Genomic DNA, 5,304 nt, shown 5'->3' with positions numbered 1-5,304 from the left:
TTGTGCTGGTAAAATATGTTTTCATGGTTAACTCTATTGACATGCAGAAAGACCACAAGGCTCCAAGATTCAGCAAGTCCATAACACACCTTAATTTTGCCTATATAGTCACTTAATTAAACTCATGGGTGCATGAGAAGAATGCAAACAACCAATTGTTTATGGTTCATATTTTGTCAAAAACACTAATTAAAAGTGAAACAAGTGAAATCCAAGATGGGGATTGAGTAGGTGGATGTTACACTCATCTCCTCCCAGGGGGCGAAAAACGGGAATTACAGTTAAAATATAGAGCAATCAACTTGAATAACCAACTGAAGACTAGCTGAAGAGAAGTAAGGAGTTAACAAGAATAACCAAGGATTTAGAGAAGAATCCACAGCAAAACTAGTAAGAAGGATGGAGAAGCAAAAAGAGCTGGCTCTGCTTCCACAGTCAGAAGCTAAGATTCTGGAGGGAGATCTCAGCTGAAAATATCCCCCCTGGGATGCATTGGGTCTCAACCCTAAGCTGGGATCCTCAGCCCAGAGCACCAGATCTGTTTGAGACACCCACATAACATCTGTGAAAATCAGGAGGGATTCTGTGTTCTAGGAAGAGACAGGAGTCCGCAAGAGACACAGGTGCCATTTGAAAGGGCCAACACACAAAATCTCATTTGCATCCACTCACCCAAGACTTCTGTAGAAGGAGGGTGTAGTGAACTAGAGATTTGCAAAGAGAGACTGGGGTTTGAGGCTCTGGGGAGAGGGATATGGGGACAGCCTCCTGGACCCTGTGCTGAGTCACTCTCCTGCATAGGAAACCAACTTAATTGGGTGGAGCATGCCTCTACATATGGCATCAACCTGGAGTGAAATAGAGTCACCATCTTAACTCCTTATTTCGCCGCCCTACAGAACTTGTGCCCCGATAAGGAGTCAGCTGCCTGGACCAGGGTGTAAAGGTTTGGGAAGACTAAAGGAGGAGGTTCAGTAAAAAAGTGTGAGACTGTGGGGCAAGAGCCATTGCCCCCCCTTTTCAGTGAACCTGATAGACACTACCCCCTCATAGGAGATCCCCAAGCCCAACTCTCTGGCCTCTTGGCATCCCCACCCTCCTGACTACTGGTGGTTCCACTCTGCTGACATCTGGGCAGTATCTGGGATAGACTAAGTTGTGTGGCTCTGGGGTGAGATCCACTCCTCCCACCTTTCCTGAAGCCTGACCAGCATCACCTCCTCACAGAAAATCCAATTGCCCCATTCTTCCAACTCCCAGCAGCACTCCCCTGCTGAGTTCAGGCTCCTGGCAAAATGAAATCTGTATTATTTTGTATAATCTCCTCATTTTAAATCAACTTTAAAATAAGTACTGACCAATCAAAACATAACTGCTGGCTACCTCTAGCCCAGAGATGGCTAGTTTATAATCTCAGACTAGTTTTGCCTCCTTATTTTCAGATAGAGAAATAAGGCTCAGAAAGGAGGGGACTTGTCCATGGACACATACAAAATTGGAGCTGAACCAACCTAGTTTAATAGTTTAGAACAGTGGTTCTCAACCTTCCTAATGCTGCGACCCTTTAATACAGTTCCTCATGTTGTGGTGACCCCCAATTTCATTGTTACAAATTGAACATAATTAAAGCATAGTGATTAATCACAAAAACAATATGTAATTATATATGTGTTTTCCGATGGTCTTAGGCGACCCCTGTGAAAGGGTTGTTCGACCCCCAAAGGGGTTGCGACCCACAGGTTGAGAACTGCTCATTGAGAACATAGAATATGAAGACAGACTGCTCAAGATGAAGTATCATCTCTTTCATTTACCAGCTTGGTGGCCCCTTGGCACATTTTTCAGCCTTTTTGAGCCTCAATTTTCAAATCTGTGAAATGGAGGGGAAATGCCTTTCATACTAGGTCAGTGATGGCGAACCTATGACATGCGTGTCAGAGGTGACATGTGAACTCATTTTTTTGGTTGATTTTTCTTTGTTAAATGGCATTTAAATATATAAAATAAATATCAAAAATATAAGTCTTTGTTTTACTATGGTTTCAAATATCAAAAAATTTCTATGTGTGACACGGCACCAGAGTTAAGTTAGGGTTTTTCAAAATGCTGACATGCCGAGCTCAAAAGGTTCACCATCACTGTACTAGGTTGTTGTAGAAATGATGAATTCATATAAATTTAATATAAGTAAAGAGCTATTATTGTGCCTAGTGAATAGTAAGTGCTATAAAACTGTTAGGTTGTTGCTGTTGTTGTTGGCAGCGGTGGTGGTGGTGGTGGTGCTGGTAGAATTGTTCCGAAGAATAATGAGTGGTAAAACTAATATAATGTCATTTCTGAGAAGTTAGTTTCTTCAGGACAAATTATTCAGGACATTCATAAGTTGTTAAACTTGATGAAACAAAGCATTTAAATTGATTATTAATGTCTAATCCACATTTAATCATAATATGTTCAAGTTACTTTTAGCTCAAAAACAGAAGGTGCCCAGGAGGCTGCAATATGGCAGTGGAAGGAGAGGGCCTGGAGTCTGGCTGAGTAAAACCACCAATTCTTTTTTTAAAAATTTCTTTATTGACTAAGGTATTACATATGTGCCCTCATCCCCCCATTACCTCTCAAACCCCCCACTCATGCCCTCACCCCCCTGTTGTCTGTGTCCATTAGTTAGGCTTATATGCATGCATACAAGTCCTTTGGTTGATCTCTCCCCCTTACCCCCACCTTCCCCTACCTTCCTTCTGAGGTTTGACAATCTGATTGATGCTTCTCTATCTCTGGATCTAAAACCACCAATTCTTGCAACCATCAGGAGGACTGGGAAAACATAATTGGCCTCTGTGATCAGACCAACAAAAGGGTTTGAAGAGCCACCGATAGCTGTCCTACTGCTAGCCCACAAAATCCAGTCTCTGCAGGAATGTGAAGCAGTTCAGGCACCAGTGGTTCTGGAGTCATGTATGAAGAACTGTGGGAAGAGATTTCATAATGCAATGGGAAAGTTCCAGGTTTTTTAATGTGTTTATCAAAGTTGTCTCTTCAAAGTACCTGAGGGACAGGGTGTCTGCGAAAGTGAATACCAAGGTTACCGAGCTACTTTATAGCTGGACATTGGCCCTGCCAGAAGAAATGAAGATCAAGGATGCCTACCACATGTTTCAGATACAGGGCATAGTGCAGGGCATAGAGGGGATCTGATTCACTGATCCCCTCTCCACCATCATTTCCAAAAACATCCCCTTTTTGATGATAAGGATAAATCCAAGCTTTTAGCCAAGTTTTTGAAAAACAGAAACCCAGCTGACCTGCAAGAGGCTAATAAGCTCATCAAGTCCATGGTGAAGAAAGATGAGGTGCACATCCAGAAGATGAACAAGCATTTGCAAATTATATAGGAGGTTAATAACAATGTGAGGCTGCTCAGTGAAATACTACTTCATTACAGCAAAGAGGATTCATCAGAGACAGATAAAAAGCACATGAAGGAGCTATTTGATCAGTGTGAGAATAAGAGGCAGATGTATTCAAACTAACCAGGGAGATAGAGGACAATAGTTTGGGGGACATCCTGGGAGTCAGTGACAAGCAGGTCACAAACTCAGATAAAACAATCGTTGAAGGGCAAGTCATCAATGGTGAGGTAGCCACCTCAAAATGTCTGACTGTGAAGGAAACTACCATTCCAGTAACCAAGGTACACTCATTGATCTTGTGGAGTTAGCTACAGCACACAGCTCATCTCCAGTGTGGTCCCAGCCCCCAGCCCGGCTTCCTCGGGCATTCCTTTCTCCCTCCACTTCCCTAGACCTCAGGACCTGGGTATAGCCACTAGTCCAGCCAGACCAAGCCCTCTCCCCTCAGGGCCCAACAACACAAGCAAACCCTCTGTTTGCTGGATGAGGAGCTGCTCTGCTTGAGTCTCACTGACCCAGCCCTTAGGGCTCCTCCCAAAGAGTCAGCTGGAAACAGCCAGTGGCCCCTATTCCAGAATGAAGAGTCAAACCTGGTCTTCTTCAGCTCTAAACCTGGGACTGCTGTCTGTAGCCCCTTAGACAGGCCTATCCTCCAGCCCTTAGCAACCCCTACAGGCAACTCCCAAGCTTTACTGCCACTCACCTTCCCAGTTCCTGTGGTCCCAGCCAGCATTTATGCTCCAAAAGCAGGCTTTTTGTGCCCCACTGGACTGACCTAAGCTTTGGCCCCAAAGGCTGAGCCCACAGCCCCTGGATACCATGGCTCATCTTTGGGTGACAGCACCCTACACCAGCTGGATGAGCTTGATTAGCTTCTAGAAGAATCCAAAGCGACCTCAGGCCTGGTGAAACCCATGTCCTCCAGCTTCTTACCCAGGGCCACCACCTCTCATCTGATCCCCACCAGCATCTCAGCTAGGCTTTTCCTGCCATTCTCATGGGTCCTCACAATCCTCTCTTCCACCTACCTGTCTTCCTGTCCCAAGGGAGCCCCATGAAGGGGCCTGAGCTTTCTTTGGGCAGTGTCCATGTCTCCCTGGAATCTGTCAAGCCTAGCAATGCCCTTTCTGTTACAGCCTATCATAAAAACAGCTTCCACATCCCCTTTCACTTTGCCAAGGCATGTCAGTCAGGAAAGGCTGATGTGCTGGTGGTGGTTGTGTCCATGCTGAATATGGATCCCGTGCCTATCAACAGCATTGTGCTGCAGGTCACACATCAATGACAGTGAAGTTGCTGCCACCCTATGGGACAAAACTCCCTCCATTTAGCCCCTTCCAGTACCTACAGCCATCACCCAGGTCATGCTGCTGGCTAATCTACTGAAGGTAAAGACAAAGTTTCAGTATAGGCTGACCTTCACCCTGGGGGAGCAGCTGAGCATGGAGGTGGATGAGGTGGACCAGTTCGGTTCTGTGGAGGAGTAGGGGAACCAATGAGCCTGGAGGATGCTGTCATCTCCACTTTGAAACCCAAGGAGGTTGTCCTGAGACAAGTGGGCTCTCCAGGTCCAGTCATTCTCCATATCCTGACCACAGTGCTTAGAGCTTTGGTATTGAGCAGGGGCCCTGGGCATTGCTGCCAGGAGTTGAGTTGCTGCTGTGATGGGCTCTCCTCCTTTGGTCCCTTAAAATGACCTGTTTTTATGTACCTGTGTGACTTGAAGTGTACTATTGGGTGGGATGTGGCCACAAACTGCACTATTCCCTTGGGTACACAGACCCAAGGCTTTGCAGGGGTCCTCTAACTACGGCCCGCGGGCCACATGCAGCCCGCCAAAAACATTTATCCAGCCCGCCGGGTGTTTTTGCCACCTCTGTGTGCATAGGAA

The 5,304-nt window shown here is 45.9% G+C and overlaps 1 pseudogene; it reads left to right on the top strand.

Annotated features, from left to right (window-relative positions):
- The first annotated feature begins 2,776 nt into the window (after positions 1-2,776).
- Positions 2,777-4,912, top strand: LOC118653527 (annotated as a pseudogene).
- The last annotated feature ends 392 nt before the right edge of the window (positions 4,913-5,304 follow it).

Source organism: Myotis myotis, unplaced genomic scaffold (assembly GCF_014108235.1).
Source record: "Myotis myotis isolate mMyoMyo1 unplaced genomic scaffold, mMyoMyo1.p scaffold_m19_p_4, whole genome shotgun sequence".
NCBI lineage: Eukaryota > Metazoa > Chordata > Mammalia > Chiroptera > Vespertilionidae > Myotis > Myotis myotis.
This window is presented reverse-complemented; position numbering and strand designations above follow the sequence as displayed.